The sequence below is a fragment of the Eschrichtius robustus genome, chromosome 17 (genome assembly GCF_028021215.1).
Source record: "Eschrichtius robustus isolate mEscRob2 chromosome 17, mEscRob2.pri, whole genome shotgun sequence".
Classification (NCBI taxonomy): domain Eukaryota; kingdom Metazoa; phylum Chordata; class Mammalia; order Artiodactyla; family Eschrichtiidae; genus Eschrichtius; species Eschrichtius robustus.
This window is the reverse complement of record NC_090840.1, coordinates 51,629,374-51,653,439: the sequence shown is the minus strand read 5'-3', so window position 1 is coordinate 51,653,439 and position 24,066 is coordinate 51,629,374. Positions and strand designations below refer to the sequence as shown.

The following is a 24,066-nucleotide window of genomic DNA, read 5'->3' as shown; positions in this document are numbered from 1 at the left end:
TTTCACCCAAATAGTGGACCTGATTTTCTGTTAAGTCCTCAGAATGAAAGATCTTGAAACACTTCTTTCCATAGACAGTAGGGCCACTAGCCCTGCATTTATACTCATAAATGAGGCCACTTCTGATCTGATTTTTCCATTTGTCTTAATAAAAAAGAGGGGGAACAGAAAGCTAATCTCTGACAGGTCCCCTCTGATAAGACGCCTCAGTATGTATAGTGTGTTTAGGAATTATTTTGCTTTTATTCTCCCCATATCAGTCATAATTCCAGAATTCAAAGTAGTTCGAGCTGAGCTCACAATGGCATTAATCCATTGGGAATCTCTTGATGCTACTACTGTACATTTTCACTGGTTAAAACAATAACAGCAACAACTCTGGTTTACCATGTAGCCCCACATTCCCAAGACATATACATACTTACATACAACATAGAGGCCAAAAGATACATGTTTAGCCACAAAAGGTTTGTTTCTTCCTCTTTGGCTGTTTACAAGGGTGTGTTGATCCTCAGTTGAAAGGGATTTCAGCCAAGAATAGCAGCTAGACAGTAATGTATTTCCCTAGCTTTTCAAAACCTGTTACCTTGTTTCTGCCAGCAAGACTTAGGATGTTAGATACAGGCTAGAAAGTGGCTGCTGGAAGGGAAACCAGTAAAACAAAGAAAAAGAGATTTTTGAGAGAAAGGAGAGTATGGGGTAAAAAAAAAAAAGGTAGACAAAAGAGGTGGTGAAGTTTAGTAGGCACTGTGCTTGAAAGCTCTCTGTGTTCCACTGTTAATTATGAACCTTGATGGCTGTTGGATTCATCTTTATCCAGAGGCAGCTGTGCCGGGCATTGTTGACAGAGCATAGCTGGACAGGCCAAACCAAGCTCTTATTTACCATGATTAAGGTGACCATTCAATTTATTGTTCAAACAGGAATATTTTGGAGCGTATTAATATTGCTCTATTACGAATAAAGCCAGGGTAACGAATAAAGCCAGGGTAAACCAGGACATTGTAGGTACACCAGGAGTTATGGTCACCCTAACCACGATATATCTATAATTTGAAGACACTATATTTAAAAATCGAGCTATTAACTGTGAAAAATACATTTTCTTGATTGTTGTGGGAGCTACAAAAAAGCCATGCCACTTCCAGGAATTGACAATCCGGTCACAGAGAAAAGATTCATACACAAAGAAATTGCCAGGGATCATTCAAGGTGATGTCTAACCAAGTGCCAAATAAATGATAGTCATGGGTTGTCAATTACACCTCAATAAAGCTGGAAAAAATGATAGTCATAGGATGTGGTAGGAAGGGCAATGGCCTTGAGGGTAGAAGACCGGCATCAAGTCATGGATCTGTCTTTAGCTGGATGACATTATGCAAGGTACTTAATCTCCTTGAGCATCCCTTCATTCATTCATTCAGTAAACGGAGGGACTTGCTCTGTGCCATTGTATCATGGTGATAAAGAACATAACCTTTACAGAGAGATATACTTGGGGTCAAGTTGTGGCTCTGTCACTAACTTTGAGACTTGAACTTATCATTTAACCCCTCTGAGCTTCAGTTTTCTCATCTGTTATGTGGTGATAATAATAACCCAACTCAGAGCTGCTTTAAGCTCCTGCAAATGAGGAAATAAAGTCAGATTTTGTATATAAAATATTGAACAGTTTCTAACAAATAGCAAAACTCAAGAATTGATAGCAGTTATTATTATTCCAGGTACTATACTAGTTGCTGGGAATGCAAAGGAGAATGGGGGAGAGGGATACTGTGCAGGTGAAAGTAGACAATAGTATCTGCCTAAACACCTCCCTGGGCTGTTAAGAGGATTCCATGAAGACATCAGGTGAAAGAGCTTCACGTACTATATAACATGCTGAACAAAGGAAAGATATTATGGCTGTTACCAGTGGTTGGGGCATTGTCTAGATTCTTCCCTTTTCCTATCTGTTAAGAAACTCTTACTTGCAAATAAGAGATAACCCCACAGGTCTTAAATAATCCATACAAACATTCTCTCACAAAACAAGATGTCCACAGGTGGAGTGTTTCCAAGATTGGTGAATTCCGTGGTTTGATGATGGCATCAAGAGTCCATATTTCCACTCTGTCATTCTCAGATGTTGGTGGACTCGCTTCAGGATGACGTTGGCTGCCATAGGCCAGGCATCACCTTCTCACCACACACTAGAGACAGCAAGAGGCTGTCTCTTCCCTGTATCTTTTCTTAATATCCAAGAAGCCCTTCTCAGAGTCCCACCTTGCAGTCTAACCAGTAAGCCTCACTGGCCAAAACTGGATTCCATGTTCCTTTCTAAGCCAGTCAATGATAAGATAAAATTATTATAACTGGCTTATGCTAATCAAGATTCACCTTCCTGGGGCTGGGAAGCCTCTCATCTCCCCCCGCCCCCCCCCCACCCCCGCCCCTGCCTCCAAAAAAAACAAAAAAACCCCCAAGGTATTGCAGAGGATGCAGGGCACCTGAACAGAATCAATTTCTTGTGAACAGGGAAGGAAAGAGAAATGGCTGCTGGGTAAACATGTACAGTGTCTTCTACTCTGTTTCTAGTCAGCCACCGTGTCTCCTAATTCCACCTCCAAAAGATCTCTTAAATCCACCCTGGCCTTTGCCTGCCTTCCCAACTCTCTTGCCTAGACTCTTGGTTCCTTCTGTCCTTTTCCCAGCCATCCAATCAGCTGCCAGTCAGCTCTTCATATAATGCAAGTCTGAGTATAGCATTTCCTAACTTAAAGACCTCTCAAGACTCAATTCAGATGCAACCACCTCTTTGAAGATGCCCCAGATGTTTTATTTATGGCTCTTTATAGCCCTGCTGAGGGACAGTCTTGCTTTTGAGCTATTTGTATATTTTCTATATCTCCCACTCTCCTCTCTGTCCAATATAGTAGCATTAGCCACATATGACTATTGACCACCTGAAACTTGACTGGCCCAAACTGAGATGTGTTGTTAGTACAAAATACACTTTGAATTTCAAAGATTTAGAACAAATAAAAGGAGGAATGCAAAGTATTTAATAATTTTAAAATTGATTACATGTTAAAATGATCATTTCAAATGTGTTGGCTGCATTTTGGTTAAATGAAATATTATTTAAATTTATTTCACCTGTTTCTTTTTCATTTTTAATGTGATGACTAGAATTTTTTAAATTCCCTGCATGGTTCCCATTTGGAGCCCACGTTGCATGTCTGTGCACTAGACTGTTAGCTCTTACAGGGTAGGGCCTGCATCTTCTTGATCTATTATTCATCGTGTAGCTCCCTTTCCCCACCTCAGGGTCCATCAGAGTTGGAATCTAGTCAAAGCACATTACTTGGTTAAAATAAAGTGTAAGATAACTCCATTCAGAAATGAAAGAACACAGGATGATTTATCTGACTACTGCCTCTGGATTTTTGAGGCATGGGTTTCTTTTCTAGTGTTCTAACTAGTCTGAAGCTTCTTTTTAAGTTTACCAGGTTTGGAAATCACTGTTTGTTGTGGTTACTTCAGGGCACTGAGTTTTTATGAAATCATCCAAATTGAAAGAGGAGAAACTAGAATTGAAAGATTTTGATTAGGTTTGCTTCTCTTTGTTAGTTTTCATTCTGTCTTATTAGACATTGCTCAACAAATTATATTTTACACTTTAGAGGTAGTGGTGTCTCCATGACTACAACCTCCAGAATATTTTAGTTATTTTTACAGTCATTATTAGGAATAAAGATGCAGATATAAATTATGCACTTTCTATTCAACTCCACTAAATTACAGCTGGCAGTTATTTTTTTTCATGGATAAAAGAATTATATATGCATATTTTATCATTTATTGTATTCTTAGCCAGGATTTTTTAGAAGGCCAAGAAATGAACATAATCCGGAAAACATTTAGCAGGAAATCTGTTTATAATGGCACAATGAAGTCAGAAACTTTTTTATATTTCATGAGCAGAAATGAGGGAATTGAATTTTATAGTTATGGTAGCCCCAAAATGCCATTGTTTGAGGAAAATCTTTTTTAGAAACGTCTGGAGAATTTATAGCTCTAATTTGGAAATAAATAATATCAATGGTCATAAATCACGTGCTGAAGATGACAACAGGCTTACTTGGTTACTGTCTGGTCAAAGGGCTGAGGGGCCTGTGGAGGCAGAGTCCTGCTGCCCCTCCCTGCCTCTGGGGCGTGGTGATCCTCCTGAATGAACAGAAACAATCGCGGAGTCCATTATTTTGTCAGTAACACTGCTTTAGTAACTGCCCTTTGCCAGGTCTTGTGAAGAGCATTGTTTCCTCTGGCTTTGATCTTTCTTGATCACTCAGAAAAGCTCTGCCCCAGTGACATCTAGATGCCGGGAAGCGGATTGGAATTCTGGAACCCTCCCTTTCCATGGAATTGTTATCCCAAGACTGCTTGGTGGTTCTTTCTTCCCTTCCTTCCTTCCTTCCTTCCTCCCTCCTTTCCTTCCTTCCTTCCTTCCTTCCTTCCTTCCTTCCTTCCTTCCTTCCTTCCTCCCTCCCTCCCTTCCTTCCTTCCTCCCTCCCTCCCTTCCTTCCTTCCTTGCCTTTCCCTCCCTTCCTTTCTTTTCCTTCCTTCCTTCCTTCCTCCCTCCCTCCCTCCCTCCCTCCCTCTCTCTCTCTCTCTCTTTCTTTCTTTCTTTCTTTCTTGGTAAAATATGCATAACATCAAATTTACCACTTTAACCATTTTTAGGTGCAAAATTTGGTGACATTAAGTACACTGACAATATGGTGTAACCTCAGCCGCTATCTATCCAGAACTTCATTGCCCTAAACAGAAACCCTATACACAGTAAGCACTAATTCCTCACTCATCTCCCGTCTCTTTGCCCAGCAACCTCTATTCTACTTTCTGTCTCTAGAAATTCACCTATTCTGGGTACTCATATAAGTGGAATCATGCAATATTTGTCCTTTTGTCTCTGGCTTCTTTTTTAGCATAATGTCTTTAAGATTCATCCATGGTATAGCAGGCTGAATAATACTCCATTGCATGTATACAGCATATCTTATTTATCCATTGATCTGATGATGGACATTTGCATTGTTTCTACCTTTGGGCTTTGTGTAGTTTTTAATAGAGCATAGAAACATGTGATGACACTCTGGCCATTTCTGCACTTGGATCTGTTTCTGATGAAATAAAGAAACCTAGATGTTATCACCCTAAAAAAGTCTGACTACCTGCTGACAAAGAGAGCCTGCTAGTATGGGAAGGTGTCATCGAGTGGAGACCTCTTTACAGTTCATATTTATTTCTGAGAGTCAAGTGCAAACACCTCCCAGGAAAGACAGCCCTGCCTCATCGCCTGGTAGAGACGAGATGCAGGGGCTGCCCACTTCCCACCAGCCACTCCCAGGCAGGAATGGTCGCTGAGGGTCTGTCGGAAAGCTCCAGCCAAGTGCTGTCTGGTTGCTTTTGCAGGAAAGGGGATTTTTAAAAGGAGAGTGGAAGTGTCCCTGTCTCTGGAATTGAAGCAACTCGGAGGAGGATTTTGCATAGCCTTCTTTTAGGAGAGTGGGCTTCCCTTTGGTGTGTGCTGGCTGCCATTTTATTCCAAGAGGTAGTGTTAGTTGATGTTGTAGCCAAAGACCTGGAAATATCCAAATCCTGTCCTTGCAATCCCCTCTCCTCCCCCTTGGGGTTTCCCTGGGAGCTATTAATACACAGACCTCAAGAAATCAAAATGCCTCTTATCATTAGCCAGACAAGCAGGGCAGGCCTCTCTGGTGATCGGGTTGGAGTGGAAGTTTAGGCTCAAGGCCCAAGTGAGGCCTCCTCCACCCTCTCAGCTCAAATCTCAGTGCTACCACCATCCAGCTGCTAAGCCGGGAGGGATAGTCTCTGTACTACGAGTAAGCAGAAGGGATGAGGGAGAAAGTGCCAGAGATCTCTGCTTATCTCTGGAGCCAGGGCAAAACAAGAAGCAGGGGGAAGGCACTGGACCTCAGCAAACTGCAGTCCTTGCTTTTGGCAAATTAGTAGCCTGGAAACTTAACCAGTGGCATTAGTGCTTCTTGGGGAGGGACCCGAATGGAGGCAGAGGGAGGGCAAATTTTCCTCCTCCCTCTGTATATGTAAAGACCCTTTATGTACGTTTCTTTAATAACGGCATGTATACCGCACACTCGTTATTATTGCTCTTTTGCTGGAGACAATGCCGAGGCTCTGAGACTGTACATAAATGGCCTGCCATACACCTGAGTGGCAGAGCAGGATTTGGACCCAGATCTGTTGGACACCATGGTCTGTGATCGAACAGTTATTCCATAATATTCCTTTCTTTCAAACTTGGCCCCAGAAAGAGTTCCACAAGGCCCTACAGCACTTGCCCCCATCAGCCCTCTTCCTGGTCCTGTTCAGCGGGGAGAATGGACTCCTGTGACAGGTCTCTTCCAGTAATTTGTTTTGGTTCTTTGCGGAAACATTTCTGACCATGGAAACCATCCATTCTGCAGAGCCGTTTATGAATCCTAATCTAGAAACAATTGAAGTGATTATAACATGAAAATTGTTTTAAAAGAAAAAGACAAATGACCTTATTTCAGGATAATGTAATTATTTTAAGGGCTTCTTTCTCCTCAGCAGTCAAAGCCTGGTTAGAAATAATTGTTAGAGAGCAGAACAGTAGCTTTGAAAAGTCTTACTGAGGAGATTGTAAGAGCAAAGGGAGGTAAACCCACATCGCTAACAAATGCTGCTACACGATTACGTTGACGCCTGGTGTGCAGAACACACACATGAGCACATGCATGTGTGCACACACTTCAGGGTGAAAGGAGCAGAAGAGAGCACACCCACGTTACACAATGATTATACTGTGACACCACCAAGTCTCACATGCTCTCTGGCTTTGAAAGAGCCTTACCGGTTCTGTCCTCCAGGTTCACTTCTCTTGACCCCCATACTTTTATGGTTGTATCGGCACAGAGACTGCATAATGCACTGGTTAAGAACATGAGCTCTGGAGTTATGGCCCGTCATCTTAATCCTGGCTCCACCACTTACCCACTTATTAGCTGTGTGGTCTTGAATAACTCACTTAACCTCTCTGCGTTTCCGTTTCTTCACCTGTAAAATGAGGAGGCTAGTAGGACCTCCTTCAGAGGGCTGTTCTGAGGGTCAAATGAGATAGTGTCCATAGGGGGTGCTCTATAGAAATGTGGTAAGTAACAAAAAAATCACAGCAGCCAACCAGAGTGAGTGAGCTAGAAGGCAGACGGGGAAACGCTTTTTGTTTGTTTGTTTGTTTGTTTGTAATAAACTAGGCCTCATATTCACAAAGGCCCACACACTCAGACTTTTGTCATTATTGTCTCCACTCAAGTTTACACATTAACTCACAGAGTTAGACTGATGAGATTGATGGGTGGGAAGTTCATTATGCCGCTTTAATTGGGTCCCTGGACCACAGCATCTATGATGCACTATGACTTAATATTCTTTATGAATCCTGTAATTCACTTTTAAATAGCATAATTAAAGTGCTTGGAATTTTTACATGTATTATAAAAGCATAAATTTGCTAAACATCAATACTTAAGAGTACCTCACAATTTTTGGAAGTCTATTTTGGCATTTCTTCACTTTTTTACAAGCCATTGGGACACACAAAAAAAGGAAGTTGACCAGACCTCCTTCACACTCTGGAATCAAACCCATGCCTTTGGGATATTACATGAAATGAACATCTCATTTCATTGGAAGAGAAAGGTGGGAGTTGCTGGTGGCAAGTCCTTCAAATCAGAGCTTTTTTCATGCAACTATTAGTGTATAGCCATTTTCCCCCAAGCTCAGTGGGCAAAGGGGCCCCTGGAAAATAGACTTAAGGAGGAAGAAATAATCTACATGGCTGTAGAACTGTGGTTGTTTCCCTGGTGTCCCAGTTAGGACACTTCCAGGTGTGAGGCTCAAAATCTCCACCCGTGACTTGCCACAGGGAAAACTGATTATCTCACACCACTGAAAGTTTTGGGCAACAGCCCAATGAGTGGCTCAGTAATGTCAAGGATTTTTCTCTTTGCTTATATCCTCAGTATCACATCATCTTAATGTTTTATGGTCACAAGATGACCACAGCAGATTCAACCATCACATGGAACTGTGGGAAAAGGCTGTTTCTTTTCCTGTGCTCCCATTTTATCAGCAAGGAAAGCCTCTCCTCAAGGCCTCTAGCAGCCTTCCACTCACATTTCATTGGCCAAAACTGAGGCTCAAGCCTTCCTCAAATCATTTCTGTGCAAGAGGAATACAACCACCATTGTTGGCTTAGACTAATCAGAATTTGCCCAAGTTACAATGGGGAGCAGGAGGAGGTAGCAGAACTACATCAAGGCTTTGCTGGTGCGGAAGAGGGAAGGAGCTGCTGGGTGGGTGTGCGTCCAACAGCACATGCTCAGTGACTTGCAGAAGTAGAGGCGTCTGAACTGTGCTTCTTGCTGGGTCCTGTTGGAACAACTTCAGTTGGATATTGTAGAGGTGGCTGCTTTGGGTGCTATGTTAGTCTTGACTTAATTGAGGTTGAGTCGTGTCTGTTCCTCAGCACATGTTCATTGTCTTCAAATGGATCTCCTATCCCATTAACACCCACTGGAATGACGGGAACTATTCTACAGCCAGGTTGGAGTTCCATCAGGGGGTCATAGCATCTCAGATTTGGCATGTTTGGGTGGGATTTTAGGGAAGATCAAGTGAGAAATGAACTGTAGCTAACAACAAGGTAGTCATTATGTTCAAAGATTTATCTAAATTAATTATCTAAATAAATAAATTAGATTGAAGATGTAATGTAATGTGAAAATTACATTAAAGAGGTACATGATGATGACAGTTTGGGGTATTGGTTTTGGTGGATGAAAAGAGGACAATGACGTCCACCTAGCAGAGGTTCAGGAAAAATACTGTGCTTTGCATTTGAAGACCTGAATTTCAGATCTCATCACAAGAATCTGAATCAGCATGAGCTGTTTGAAGGTCTGCCTTGAGTGTCTTCTTGTGTTTGCATCCTGCAGAGGCTGAAATGAGCACGTAATAACACTAACATACTATAAGCATCACAAGTTTTATTCTTGTTGCTGTTGCTATTATTAACGTTCGTATTGCACTGGATAATTTACACAATATTTTCACATGCAGTACCTCACTGGATCCATGCCTTATAAGATATTATTGTCATGCCCATTTCACCCATGCAAAATGGAGGCTCAACAGGTTAAATGCCTTGCCCAGGGTCACTTAACTGCAAAGGGACAGAGCAGGAAATCTAATTCAGATCTTTGACCTCAAAGTCCATGTTCATTCCTTACCATCATGCAACCTCATTGCGTGTTCGTGTTTCTGAACTAATTTCATCTTGTCATAGGAAACCTGAAGTTTCTCTGGATTTCTGGCTCAATGACTTTCCCTCTCTGAGCCTCGATTTCCTTGCCTATAAAGTGGGGATCATAATAGTTTGCAGAGTTATTGCGGAGGATTAAGTAAAATAATGGATGTGAAAGTGCTTTGTAAAACTGTCAAGCATTATACAAGTGAAGGTTATTCTTCATTGCTAGCTGCTGTTCTTTAAATATGACACAATGCCGCATAGTGATAAAAGCAGGTCCTGGGAGTCTGGGGATTCAAATCAGCCTCCACCGTTTACTATCTGCCTGATCTGGGAGAAATTATTTAATCTCCTTAAACCTAGTGCCCTCATCTGTGAAATGGGTACATTGTTCTCCCCTCATAAGATTGTTATAGAGATTAAATGAAGTAATGTACTTTTAGCATACTGTGGACATGTGACCATAACGATGTGGGAGTGATCATTGGCCTGGGGACACTAAGAGGCCCTCGATGAGTTGGAGATTGATCACATAGCAGGTGATTGTGATAATGCCAAAGAGCAAGGAAAGAACAGACTTACGAAAACAGGGCCTACTCACTAACTACACTGTGATATCACTTTGTAATTAAGTCTTTCCCCACAAAAGGATTATTTTAACTGAGTCCTGGCTATAAAAGATTCTAATTAACTCTAGCCACTACACAGTGCATAGAAAGACTGCTGTGCTGTATTCTCTGACATCCGTAGATCTGATTTTGTTATGTTGAAAGAAAACTTGACACACATGAGTCAGGCTGTGAGATGAAAAGAAACTATTCTGTTGACTGAATTGTCTTCCCCTAAATTTCAGTGACCAAATTTCAAAGTCCATTTCTACATAATTGGAACTGCTGTTTGCTAGCGCGTGACAAATGAGAGTCACAAGTCTGGCTTTATGTGTGTTTTATGCAATGTGGAACAGGCTGAAATGGTGAAGTGGATTTAATCAGAAGGAAGGCAACCGAGTTCTTTGGAGTCAGTGGTGGGGCATTCATAGTGAAGTCATGAGATGTCCTCTTTTCTACAAATACTAAATTTTACTTTGATCGTTTAAGTTAGGACTTCTCAGCCTGGGTATGGGGCCTACGGGTGAGCTGTGGGTGGGGTGGTATTGATCCCTCAGCTCTCCGGGTGGCACAGGCACCTAGGCCACCATCCCCAGGGTGCGGCAAAAATAGCGTCATCTTCCACAGGTGCTACGAGACATTACAGGCCAGGAGACACTGCTGTGTCCTGCCTCCACAATAGGGACACGTGGTTAGTAGAACTTCCCACAGGTAGTGTCTTTCCTGAGCTTGACCTTAACAATGAAGATACGTGGTAGGTAAACTAGGAGGAAACAGGATCCCTGCTCAGCCTGAAACTTTGACCCTAAGATTTTTAAACCTTGATAGGGAGAAGCTTTTTTTAAAAAGTCACTTTAAAGTCCGCAAGCACACTCTGTCTTGCCAGCGTTGGAGCTTCTCTGTTACTTTGGGGTTGCTTCTGTGACTATGAAAACCACCCAAGTGAAGTCTGAATTATGCAAACGTAAAGCCATGATGATTCTCTTTGGAAATGGAATTGTTTAAAATGCTCTAGTTTCAAAAAGCTGACTTTTTTTTTGGCTCTGGGAAGAGGTGGTGGTAAGAGATATTCTGCTGGCAAAGCAGAGCTAGGATTCCAGTTGAGGTCTAAATAGACCTAGCTCACAACTGCCGTGCTACACTGCTTGCAGCAGGTGAACACTGGTGGGATGAGGTGAGCATGGCAGAAAGAAGGTTGGATGGAGGAAGATCGTGAGGACCCTGAATGCCAAGGATGGTGGGAGTTGAGGAAGGGAGAAAGGGGACGTGGAAGTGAAGTGGTGGCTCAGGGACTGAGCCTTGCTGGGTCTTTGATCCTTCCACCAACAAATTGTATTCTCCTTGGAAGACACATGGGTACTTCTTCCAAGTCAATGCCACGTGCTCTTTGCATTTCAGTCTTTCTGCCTTCTCTCGGGAGTTAAGTGAGGACACACACTCCACGCCACCTCTGTGATTTCCCATCCAACACCTCATTCCAGGGGATCCTTTCCCACTTACTGTTGTTATTCCTAGAGTTGGAGGGAACCTTTGTTCACCCCATTTGCATTCCCACCCAAGGAGAGAGGAGCAGATTTCACACAAAACTTGGTCTCGAGATGCTTGTCCAGAGCTTTACCTTTAGCTGCATCCTCAGGGTGTTTTTATAATTCGAATCTGATGTGATGTCCTCATAAATCCAAGAAGAGATTAGTTTATTGTCATCCTGTTTCTTCTGGTATCTATGACTAATGAAAACAGCCTCAGAATTTGTAGTGTCACTCACAGCACAGTGTTTTTTGAGGGAGTCAGAGGAATGAGGGGCAGGGAAGTTTCAAGAGAAAAACATCACTTTCTCTTTGTCTCACCTGTATCCACTTCCCATGTGACCATAGAGCCACCTTTACCTCTTTTCATAGGTAGGGTTATAGGCAAAATTCAGTCATTCTAAATACTTCTTAACCCAATCACACAGTGAAAAGAACACCTACCCTCATTGTTTATGTGTGATATGTGATTACCTTGTTTAGATTATGCTCCTTGAATATAGAGACCATGTCTTTTATATGAAATAATAGTCTATCTGGTTTACCAGCTGACCAGTCTCCCTGCCATTTCATCCTATATAATAATTATTTGAATCCACTGTCTTGGACAGTCCCAGGCACACAGTGCAGTCTCAGGAAATTCTTGTGAAATAATTCAAAAGGAATTGGGATCTCCTTGAATAAAGACATTACTCCAAGCTTTTCCTGTATACACAGCTCACAATTTTATTCTAGGAATAGTGTTCGTTCTAACTTCTCAGTTGCATTATTTGATCTATTGGGGATAAATTTAAACATTTAAAAGTATACCTTTTAATGCATATTTAAGATTCTTGTAATCTAAATGAAAGAAATGATTTAAACTATATGCATACCACTGTTGAAATTTAGATGTTTGAAATGCTGGAGAGGGTGTGGAGAAAAGGGAACCCTCTTGCACTGTTGGTGGGAATGTAAATTGATACAGCCACTATGGAGAACAGTATGGAGGTTCCTTAAAAAACTAAAAATAGAACTACCATATGACCCAGCAATCCCACTACTGGACGTATATCCAGAGAAAACCATAATTCAAAAAGATACATGCACCCCAATGTTCATTGCAGCACTGTTTACAATAGCCAGGTCATGGAAGCAACCTAAATGCCCATCGACAGACGAATGGATAAAGAAGATGTGGTACATACATGCAATGGAATATTACTCAGCCATAAAAAGGAACGATATTGGGTCATTTGTAGAGACGTGGATGGATCTAGAGACTGTCATACAGAGTGAAGTAAGTCAGAAAGAGAAAATCAAATATCGTATGTTAGTGCATATATGTGGAACCTAGAAAAATGGTACATATGAACCAGTTTGCAGGGCGGAAATTGAGACACAGATGTAGAGAACAAACGTATGGACACCAAGGGGGGAAAGCAGGGGTGGGGGCAGGGTGGTGGTGGTGGGATGAACTGGGAGATTGGGATTGACATGTATACACTAATATGTATAAAATGGATAACTAATAAGAACCTGCTGTATAAAAAAATAAGTAAAATAAAATTCAAAATCCCAAAAAAAAAAATTTAGATGTTTGTCTTTTTTATTTAAAAATGGATCCAACTCAGTTTTGATTACTGAAGTGTGTTAATTCTAATGCTTTTACTTCACTTCTGTGTTCTTGTATTATTACTTCCTGTATGAATACAATCAAATTCTAATTTTACATAATTTTCTTATAATGGAAAATGCTGCTCTAAAGAAACAAGCAATCAACTCAGAGGACTGGAATAATGTTCTGTATCATTTTATACACTGTTGCACATCGTATAATTCGTTAGTGAAGGGAAAGAGGAGTACTGGCAAATTTATCTTCCTCATTATTCAAATAGAATAGTTACATATAATACAACACTCTTCCGTTATTGCTTTCTCTTTCAATAAAATTATTTGGGTAAATTTGAGATTTTCATTATTTTTTTACTATAACCGTCTTTGTTGCAACCCAACTCATAAAGCCCAAATTTTATGCAAGAGTAAGCATATTTGAATCTTTGGATGTGTTAACAATGAGAAAGATTTAGGTTGTCAGTTCCAGCCGTTTGTTATACGATTCCATTGGTGCTTCTGAGTCCACACTGTTTGCCTGTTTCATAAATTTAAGGCGTTTTGCTAGTTACACATGATGAACGCATAGCCCGACAGTCTCCTCTCTTTAGTTCATCTCGGCAGCTTCACACTGAGGCTGTATTTGCTGCCACCATAACTACTAAGCTATGTGTACTAATAAGCCCTTTGGTGCTGCAAGATAAAATAGAAAAGGGCAGAAGTCGCATTATTCAGGAAAAGGCACAATGCAATTTTCTTTACAACGTCTTCTGCTGAAGTCAGGGCACGCTGTGGTTTGCCAGCCCAGGTACCGCGACGTGGGTTTCTGTGCGTGTGCAGGGCGTGGAGTGCAGGATGCCGCCTCTGCTGTCCTTGCCGCATTAGCCAGTGTGACGTCTACCTGATACGGCTTCCGCCAACCCCACCCCGGTAGTGACATGCCAGGAAAACGCTGCCAGCTTTTCGGAACAACTTTAGAATATTTTGAAAACATTTGTTTGCACCGATTCCACATTGTTTTTAAATGTTTGCTATAATGTAAGAGAATGTAGAGGGGGAAAACGGTAGCTCCATAGAAGAGAACCACTCCTGTCGGAATTTAGAAATAGGGAAAAGGTTAGGGCGTCCCCACTGGCAAGGGGGCAGGTGGGTGTGCAAGATAAGTTAGAAAACTCTCGCAGGCACACACACAGGTTAAACAAGGAGGGGCTCGCCTAGCTGGACACAGAACCTCTTTCAGAGCTGGTGGGGATCCTTTGTTTGAATTTGTTGCGTTTTTATCACTTTGTGGATATATTTTCACCTTCCCTCTTTTCAGATTAAGCTTCCATTTTCATTTTCTCTTAACGAGAAACGGAAATAGTAAGCAGAGTGTAAATAGCTAGACAGGAAGGCTTTTCTTAAGCACACAGACCTGCGCACATCCTCCAACACTTGGCAACATACCCCCTGAGGCTTTGCTCTGTTTTCTACCACGAGGTGCTGTGCTGAGTGGACAGAGGACGAAGCTCTGTGTCCTACGTCCACCTTTGAAACTTATCAGCCATGGTACCTTGGGGAAATCCTTACATCGTCACCCTCAATTTCTTTAATATAAGTAACTGATATTGTCCCTTCCTTTCTCACGATATTTCAAGGATCTGCTGAAACAGTATATGTGAAAGCCCTGTAAACATGCAAGAAGGGGCTATGCTTTATTTCAATTTGTGGCATTGGGCCGCTGGTGTAGTGCCCTGCATACCCTTGACATTCTTTAAATATCAGTGGAATTCTTTAAAGTGACACAAGCAATGTAATACTCTTTAAGGTTAGTAGAAAATAAGCTCAGTGGAATAGAGCCATCGTTTCTTAGGCATCTACCACATGCCAGCATCGTTCTCAGAGCCGTAAAGAGAAATGCCAACGAAACTCCACAGATAACGCTTAATGCTCACTTAGAAGAGAAAGGGCAGCTGAATGCAGGAAGTAATAATCTCCACCTGACACCAAGTAAGATTTCAACACGTAGAGAAGGAGAGACTCATTGTTATAATATTGACTATTGGGAAACACTTCAGTGTTTACAAAGGGTTTTAAGTTTATTCTCTCATAAGCTTCATTCCCTGGACCAGTGTGAGGATTGGAGTGGAAATAAAAGTGTGTGTCGAGTTCAGGATAGAGTGACGAATTCGGTGGTTCTGATGAGGTTGGGATGCAACCTGGAAGGGCCCTGAGGACCAAGCTATGGGCTTTAGCCTTTAATCTGTCATCAGTAGGGAACATGGAAGATTTTTGAGAAATAACATGACATGATCAGATGCAGAGTCTTAAGCCTGGAGAGCAGTTAATATTTCTGAATTCAGGTGGGAGATGATGAAGGTCTGTATTAAGAAATGGCAGCAGTAATTGGAAATAAGTTGCGAGACAAGGATTTTCCTATGGCTGTTTTTTTCCCCCTAATGATAAATGGAGTTTTCTTTAAACCAGTTTATTCCTCTTTTTCACCTCTGATCTTAGAAAAGACGGTTAAAAAAAGTAATAAAACAACGGAGAATCATTTCTTACCCCAGGTAGAGAAGAACTGATTTGGTGAGTCATTGATACCCTATGTTTGTTAGTGGTACCAATTTGTATCCAGTTTGTTCTGAAAATAGCATTCTTGTCCAGCCAGATCCTGAGAACGGGTTGTAAGTCCTCCTTAGAGCAGTAGGACCATCCCATTGCTGGAAGGCCGATTCGCCATGGGACTTCTCTGAGCCTGCTCTGATTCTGCCCCAGCCCCACTTCCCAGCCTCAGGAGGGAAGACCAGAGAAAGAAACAGTGTCCTGCTGTCCATCAGCTGCTTCTCCAGTGGGACCTCTTTGCTTAATTTCTGGTTAAAATAATGCCTTCTATGCAGGGAAAACATTCAGCCAGGGGTCTGGCAGGAGTCCTCTCTGGGTGCAAACCCACAAATGTCTTTCACATCTGGCAAGCGATCCAAGGGGGGAGTCAGGCAGGAAGCTAACAGTGGTTCTCTTTCTTTCTCTCATGTCACATTCTTGCTCTTGTTCTTTCTAATTCTTCATGGAAAAAAGGGGGATGACTCTGGAGGGCTCATCTTTGTCAGCAGCCCACCAAACTGAATCCTTATCTCATTCAGATTAAGAGTCAATGTTTACTGAGCACCTGCTAGATGCCAGACACAATACTGAGTTTTCCCTCACTCATCGGGATTCCTTTTTCTCATTTCCTGTTTTCTCACCAAACAGCCCCATGAGAGAGGTGTTAGTACGTCTATTTTACTGTAGAAGAATGAGACCCTTAGAGAGGTCAAATGACTTTCCCAAGGTCATATAACACTGTATTATAATAAGGACTTTAATTCAGTTGCTTTGCTACCAAGTCCAATTCTCTTTCCACACGCCTTGCTGGAGGACACAAAAGGCGCAAGAGGTTAAAAGAAGTTACTTCATAGTCTCTCCTTTTCACCAATTATTGTACTTCTGACTTGTACGTAAGTTTGATGGACAAATGTTAATATTTTAGCCACATTGGCCAGGATAGAGATTGATTGATCACCACCTTCCAACAGAAGCATTCAAATACCAGAAGTGATCCAGCCAGAGATGTGGAAGGGCCGAGAGTGGGAGGGTGGTTCTCACGCTACTCCCCTGGGACCACGAGCTGCATGAATTTGTCATGATGGTTAGCTTCTTAAGCCCCTCTAAGCCCCGTGGAGTAAAACCAAGATATAATATCCCTCTCACCAACAAAATTGCAAAAACTGTAAAAATAAAATATTAATGAAAGTACTCTGAGCTGCAACCAGAATACCAGACTCCCTCCTTTCCTTTCCCTATCTTACGTAGGATGCTATTTTTGTAGGAATATTCATTTTAAGCCAGGAAACAGTAGATGTTAAACACATGCTTGCTGAATAAATAAAAAAGAATTATAAACTATTCTTAGACTCCATGGAGGGGCTTGTATCAATTAGCTAAATGCATTTGTGGCCCCTGGAGAATGTCTAAAAATGGAGACTTGAGCTCCTCGTGTACCTCTGGCTGCTAATTACATGATGAGGCCTGGATCCCTGTAGCTGATCTATTTGCCCTCCTGAGTCCATGACGGCTCACTCTTCTGCTTTATGGTTTTATCAAAACCCAAAGTAGTACTTCCTGTCTTTTAAATAAGAGAATATTGGACTTCCCTGGCGGTCCAGTGGTTAGGACTCCACGCTTCCACTGCAGGGAGCGTGGGTTCAATCCCTGCTCGGGGAACTAAGATCCCACATGCTGCGCAACATGGCCAAATAAATAAATAAATAAGAGAATATTTAGTACATTTAGCTAAGCAGAAATTTATCAAAATAGGAATTCCATGGAAGTCAGCCAAGGTAGGGTCTTAGCCTGTGGCAGCCCTGGAGAATGGTTGAGGGCCCTCAGAGCTTCCCTCTCTTTCCCTCCCTGCAGCTGGCCCTGACCTGGCATCTGCCACGAGGCGGCCCAGACAGGCAGCTCTGAGGCAGTGGCCTGATGGCCAGGTGCACTGATGGCAAGGGGACATGTGCACTTCATCCGAAGACCTTGACTTCAGGCACTCCAACGATTTCTTTCTTTGGATCAGCTTTGTAGTTTCTGCATGTAGTCTAGTATGACCCCTGTCCATTTACTCAAGGCCACTTACTTAAGGGCACTTTAAGCATGCAATGTAAGTTCACCTCCAATTGCCGGCAATCTAGGAGTGGGTGGGGCGTGGGAGTCAGCCATTAGCTAGACTTGAAGTGGGGGGAAAGGAGTGGGCATGAAAAGTCAGGAGCTGAGTATTAAGCCACAGAGGATTTAGAGTGCTGTTTGGGTAAAATAGCTCTTCAGGCTGAAATGAGACAGGGGGCATTCATGTGGTGACAGTAGTGACAGGGTGGACATGGCCTCCTAGGTACTAGAAATAGCTAATGCCAAATGTGCGTGTGTGTGCCTGTGACACAGGCAGAGGGGGTGGGGTGCAATTCCAAGTCCAATTTCAATTCTAATTCAGTTCTAATCCTAGCTGGTGTATAAACTCTTACAAAATGCACGGTTAGCATATAAAGGCTCTAGAGGAAAATGGCTTGTTGGAGAATTTATAAGGGAGAGTCTAGAGATCATGGTACTTGTCAAAGACATCAAGAACATGTTTGTAATAAATACTGCCAAAGGAATCCAGGAACCATGACTAAGGTAGATGCCAAGGGAATGAAAGAAAAGTGGAATCAACCGAAATTGCCATCAAGGGGGATTAGTGAAATCAATGTCATACAATGGGCTGTAAGCCTCATGTCACTAATTATTCTATCAGCTACCCAATTCAATGCTTGGCCCAAGGTCAGTGCTCAATACTGTCTGTTGAATCAATCAATCAGTCAATCAATCAAAATTCAGCAATTTGAAAAATGAGATACATCCATATGTATAACATGGAAGAGTGCCCACAATATACTTTCAAGTGAAAATGATCCCGTTTATGGTTAGACTGTACACATTTCATATATGTGCATTTAAATGTCTAATATGGTATATATGCACATATATATGCATATATAAAACAATAGTGGTTATTTCTTATGGAGTACTACTGGACCAGAGCGAGGGTGTCCACATTCTAGTTTTGATATCCCTTTATTACTTACATTTTTTGTAATAATAATGTAGCACTTTGGCAGTCAGCAAAACTAAAAATGATTGTTTCCATTTTGGGAAACAAAGGAGAAAGGGTTGTTGTTGGATAACGTTCTATTCAGAGTCTATCAGAAATACATGTTTTATTGGCAGTAGTATGGGTTGTACTTTATTTTTTATGGAAAATAAAACTTGGAAAAAAGCCCAAGGCCAGGCCCTCTCAGTCTGAACTTCAGGCTCTGTAGAACAAGGGCCCAGATATTTCAGAGACCGAAAGCCCTGCTCACGCTGGGAAGACCAGATGAGTTTCCCGGGCTTTATCTCAGAGCCTGCGGAAGGCAGAAGGCAGGGTGGATCTGCTTCTAGAGAGCCTCCTGCTCGCTGTCTATTTTGTACCAGTTAAGTTCTCACCTCAAACCCCATCACCTCTCTGCAGGGGGAGTGAGTGCAGGGGTGTGACCCAGGAGAACAGGTATGACCCCTCAGTCGGGAGATGTGGGTCCGAATACCCCGTCCTGACTGGGAAGAAGGCCTCCCTGCAAGCAGTGGCTTTGTGACATAGTTCAAGCAGTTCCAGCAAAGCCATTTTGTGGTCCACATGAGGATGTAGGGAGCATGTTTTGCTCCCTTATATGAGCTCATCTTACCAGAGGCTGGAGGAGAGAACATTCTTCGGTCAAGGCAACTAAGTTAGCGAGATTATTACATAACTTCAGTTCTCCCTCTGTAATATTTTAATTTTTTTCCCCTCTCTGCACCGCTGTGTTTCATTTCCTAATTTCCCCACTATATGTAAATATGCCAGTTTATATACATGGTCTCCTTTCAAACTTCCACTGAGAGGAAAGTTCCATTGAAGAGAAATTTCTGAAACTGTGCTCTTCGGGTTTTTATTTAGTCATTCTTTTTTCAGTGAGAATTAAGGACAACTGACCTTGAAATGAATTTGCTGGATTTTAGCCGCCTGTAAAATTCAGATGGCTAAAACATCTGATGTCCCAGTGATGGTAAATGAATGCTTCCTCCCATTAACCTATAGCTTTTATCACTTTCTTCCTTACATTTTAGGAACCTTTTTTCAGTTATGTTTTCATAATTTAGACATTCCATTGGTTGAAAATTCAAAGCAACTCTTAGAGGACAAGGCTACATGTTCCAAACAGGCAAATGTTTTAATTAACCCGGCCTCTTTCGGAAACCACTGTGGGCTCTGTGTTCCTTGTTGCAGCTAAACGTGACTTTAGCTGCTAGCTTCTTGTCTATTCCATTTTAGGAGACCTCAGTGCACTTTGCATTGAGACTTCCTCTGAGGTTGACCAGGCTGTCCAGGGTAAGTTATGGATTTTTTCCTGGAAAATCTAACTCTGGGCATTAAAGAATTAACTCACAGAGTTTTAGAACCTTATGGGGAATCACAGAAATGAAATGCTGCAGCTCTTTCCAATCCACAGATACAAATTATAAAGAAGGGAGCACGTGCATTCCAAAAGGTTGTTCCCTACTCACCATTTCCTTTCCCTGTGGCATCATTTTTAGGAGCTATTCCTTTTTTAGTTCTTTTTAGATGGAAAGTAAACTTCATAGTTTAGATCCCTGTGCATGTTCTTTGTTGGTGGTTTGGTGTCTTGTATATTTTTCCTTTTTCATCCCTGGTCATTATTAACCCCAGATTTATTTTTTGGACACTGGGTGACCAGATGTGACCCAAAATAAGTTGGGAAATTTCACATTGCCCATCTCAGATTAAACTACTGAATAACAGAATGCTGAGGTTTAATAGAATATGTGTGTATTTCATTTAATGAAATGCAGTTGAGATTCAGCAAAAATTAATATATATTGTATATGATATATGTTATATATATTTTATAGTAGATAGATAGGTAGGTAGGTAGATCTTACAGGGTATTTAAACTAAAGGGTTGAGGACCCAATTGCTATTTAAAAGTATTCTTCAACGCCCTGAAGCAAAAGCCCTATAAGAGGTAAAAGCTGGAGCGTGCAGGAGGCCAGGGTACGTGGGCAGGGGGGCTGAGAAGAAGTCCGGGATGGCCAGGGCCAGCTTCCACAGAGCCTTGTGGGCCAAAGGAGGGAGTCTGGATTTTCTTCTCAGTGTGTTAGGAAGCCCATATAGAGCTTTAAGCAGAGGAGTGACCTGGTCTGTTTTGTGTTTTTTAAAGGTCATTCTGGGGAGCGGAGTGGAGAGCAGATCGGGGCCGGGTAGAGGGAAGGAGGACAAGAGTCAAGAGTGAGAAGCCAGCAAGGAGGGCGTTGTAGACATTCAGGAAGGAGGCGATGATGGTTCAGACTGAGGTACGACAGTGGAGATGGTGAGAATGAGTGTATCTGAGACCAATTTTAGAGACAGAGACAAGTTTAGACAGCACCTGCTGATGGAACAAAAGTGCAAGGAATCATAGGTGAGTCCCAGGGGTTTGGAGTGAACAGCTAGCTGGGTGGAAGCTGATGTCCTTTACGGAGACGGGAGAGGCTGGGGTGGGGGAGTGAGCACAGGATTCGGAGAGGAAACCAAGAGCCTCAGTCCTCACCGTGCCGCTGCTTTGAGCACTTCCGTGTGCCCCCTCGAGCTGGCATGAAGGACACAATGCCAGAGGGGGCACATTTTCAGTCTCTGTGTCTTCCTACCCCCTCGCTGCCCGTCCTTGTGATCCTCCCTGGCTGGTTCCTTCTCCGCTTTCAGATTCTAAACGGCAGGGCGACGGAGGGCTCAGTCCTTATCCCCTTCTCTTTTCCATCCACATTCACTTCCTTGGCATTCTCATCCTGTCTTTTGCTCTGAAGACTATCTATATACTGATGACTCCCAAATTTATATTGCCTCCCTGGACCTCTTTCTCTAACTTTAGACACATCCAACTACCTGCTCAACATCTCCAATCAAATGTATGATAAGCATATCAGAATTAACACATGCACAACTAACTTAGCACTGATACCCATGCCCCCTGCCTCACCCCAAAGCCCTGCTTCTCCTGCATTTTTCTTATTTCCGTAAGTGTCAACTTCATCCTTGCTGTTGTCTTTTTTTCACACCCTACAGCTGAACCGTCAACTAATCCTATTGACTGTACCTTCAAGCTGTGTCCAGAATCCCACTAAGTCTCGCATCCTCCACTGCTACCCTGGCTCCACCCGCTGTCGTCTCTTGCCTGGGTCACTGCGGTGGCCTCCTAACTGGTCTTCTCACCGCTGCTCTTACCCTGCTTCAGCTTTCTCTCAAAACAGCAGCCAGAGGGATCCTGTTAGAATATAAATCACTCCTCTCATCTCTCTGCTAAAAATCCTGCAGTGGCTGCCTCTCACTCAGAGTACAAGCCAGTTACTTCCTGGTCCCACATCGTCTGGTCCTCATGACTCTTCTCATCTCATCTCCTTCCTTTCCTCGCACCCTTGCTCTAGCCCTGTCCTTGAGCGTGCTAAGCATATTCCCCGTGTAGACCCTTCTCATCTGCTGTTGTCTCGGCCTGGAATGGTTTTCTCTCAGTCATCTCCATGGCCACCTCCTTGCCTGTCTGGTCTTTTACAAACGTCACTTTCTTTTTTTTTAAATTTATTTATTTATTTGTTTTATTTTTGGCTGTGTTGGGTCTTCGTTTCTGTGCGAGGGCTTTCTCTAGTTGTGGCAAGCGGGGGCCACTCTTCATTGCGATGCGCGGGCCTCTCACTATCGCGGCCTCTCCCGTCGCGGAGCACAGGCTCCAGACGCGCAGGCTCAGTAGTTGTGGCTCACGGGCCTAGTTGCTCCGTGGCATGTGGGATCTTCCCAGACCAGGGCTCGAACCCGTGTCCCCTGCATTGGCAGGCAGATTCTCAACCACTGTGCTGCCAGAGAAGCCCAACGTCACTTTCTTAAAGGGACCTTCCCTGGCTTTTTATTTAAAAGGTCAACACCCACCCACCCATTCCTGGCATTCCCCACTCACCTTAATTTTCTCCATGGCACATCTCCTTCTAACATTTCACTTATCTTATTTATTGTCTGTCTCTTGCCACTAGGCTGTAAGCTGCATGAGAACAGGAGCTTTGCCTGTTTGTTCGCTGCTGAATTCCCAGTGTCCTGAGCCATGCCTCCCTCCTGGTAGACACTTAGCCCATACATGTAGAATGGGTGAGTTCTAATAGGAGGTCGTCTCTTCCCTCTAACTACTTCTTTTTGACTTTGTATGGAACTGTTGTCTTAATTTCTATATGTGCTTGTCTGTGAAGCTAGTAGGGCATAGTAAAAAAAAAGCAGTAGACAGCCGCATGCAAATCAAGCTTCCCATTTGGCTCTCTCATTGAAAAGCTGTGTAACTTGAGACAAGTCACTTTGCCTCTCAGAGTTTCCTTCCTTCCTTCCTTTCTTTCGCTTATAAAATGGCAAAAGCTACCCTGCCATCACTCAGGGTTGCCGTGAAGGTTCAATAGAATAACGTATGAAGTGCCATCAAGAATAAGATGCGGTTTTCACTGACCATAGCATCTGGCCTTGACTCAATGCCAGAGCTTTACATACATGACTGTCTCGTTTAATTCTCACATAGAATCAGTGAGACATGAACTTGTACAACTGAACTCATGTCACAGATGAGAAGACTGAGGTGCACCAAGAAACTAAGTAAATTACCTGAGAGCTAGTCAATGGTAAAGCCAGGCTTTGAACCCAAAAGCATTTTTATTCCATGGCCTGAATTTTCCTCATTATGTTCTACTGGCACAAAATAAATGTTTTAATGACCAAATATGGAGTGATTAAATGGATGTGACCTGAGGTGCAGCTTCTGTCTCCAGATGATTTGTTTTCTTGACTGCTAATTAATGTAGCATTTCCCTTAATGTTATTTTTTTCCCCCTCTTCAACTCAAACAGCAGAAATTCCTGTCTTCCAAAATAAAAAAGGTATTGTCAGGCATTTTTCTATCTTTCCCTTCCTCCCTCAAAGAATGAAATGCTATCCTGTGTCCCCGGAGATTTCTGTCATACAGCCTAACCAAGTCCAGATGGTTTTCTCAAGTTCAGACATCATACTTAGTAAAGTGTTTGTAGTTATCTACAGAAACAAGTTCTGGACTAAATTGCAAACACCCGCTTCCCAGATAGCTTATTCCATGCTCTTCTGCTTTGTTTGTGTTATGGCCTGTCTGTGCTAATGAATTTGTAGATGTGGTTTAATTACTGTTTACCGGAAAAATAGCTGCACACAGATCAGTCTCAGTGGGAGTCTTAGCCAAAATGTTGAGGCAATTTGTTTCTAGGGCAAAAACAGCTAATAAATGAGAAGCACTTTTTAAATGTTGGGAAGGGAACTTAAGTTCGGTTTTGAAGAAACAGTTTTTTATATATCCTGGGAAACAAATCATTCTTT

At 42.5% G+C, this 24,066-nt stretch overlaps 1 protein-coding gene across 12 annotated transcripts in view; it reads left to right on the top strand.

Moving 5' to 3' along the window:
* The window catches only part of NCALD (neurocalcin delta), a 443,801-nt gene that overhangs the window by 399,662 nt on the left and 20,073 nt on the right, over nucleotides 1-24,066 (top strand). For 2 of the 12 annotated variants that reach the window (XM_068525739.1, XM_068525740.1), the window contains exon 2: nucleotides 20,882-21,014. The exons of the other annotated variants lie outside the window; for them this stretch is intronic. The gene's annotated coding sequence lies outside the window, so the exon portion shown is untranslated. The remainder of the gene's footprint in view (nucleotides 1-20,881; nucleotides 21,015-24,066) is intronic. 12 annotated transcript variants of the gene reach the window in all.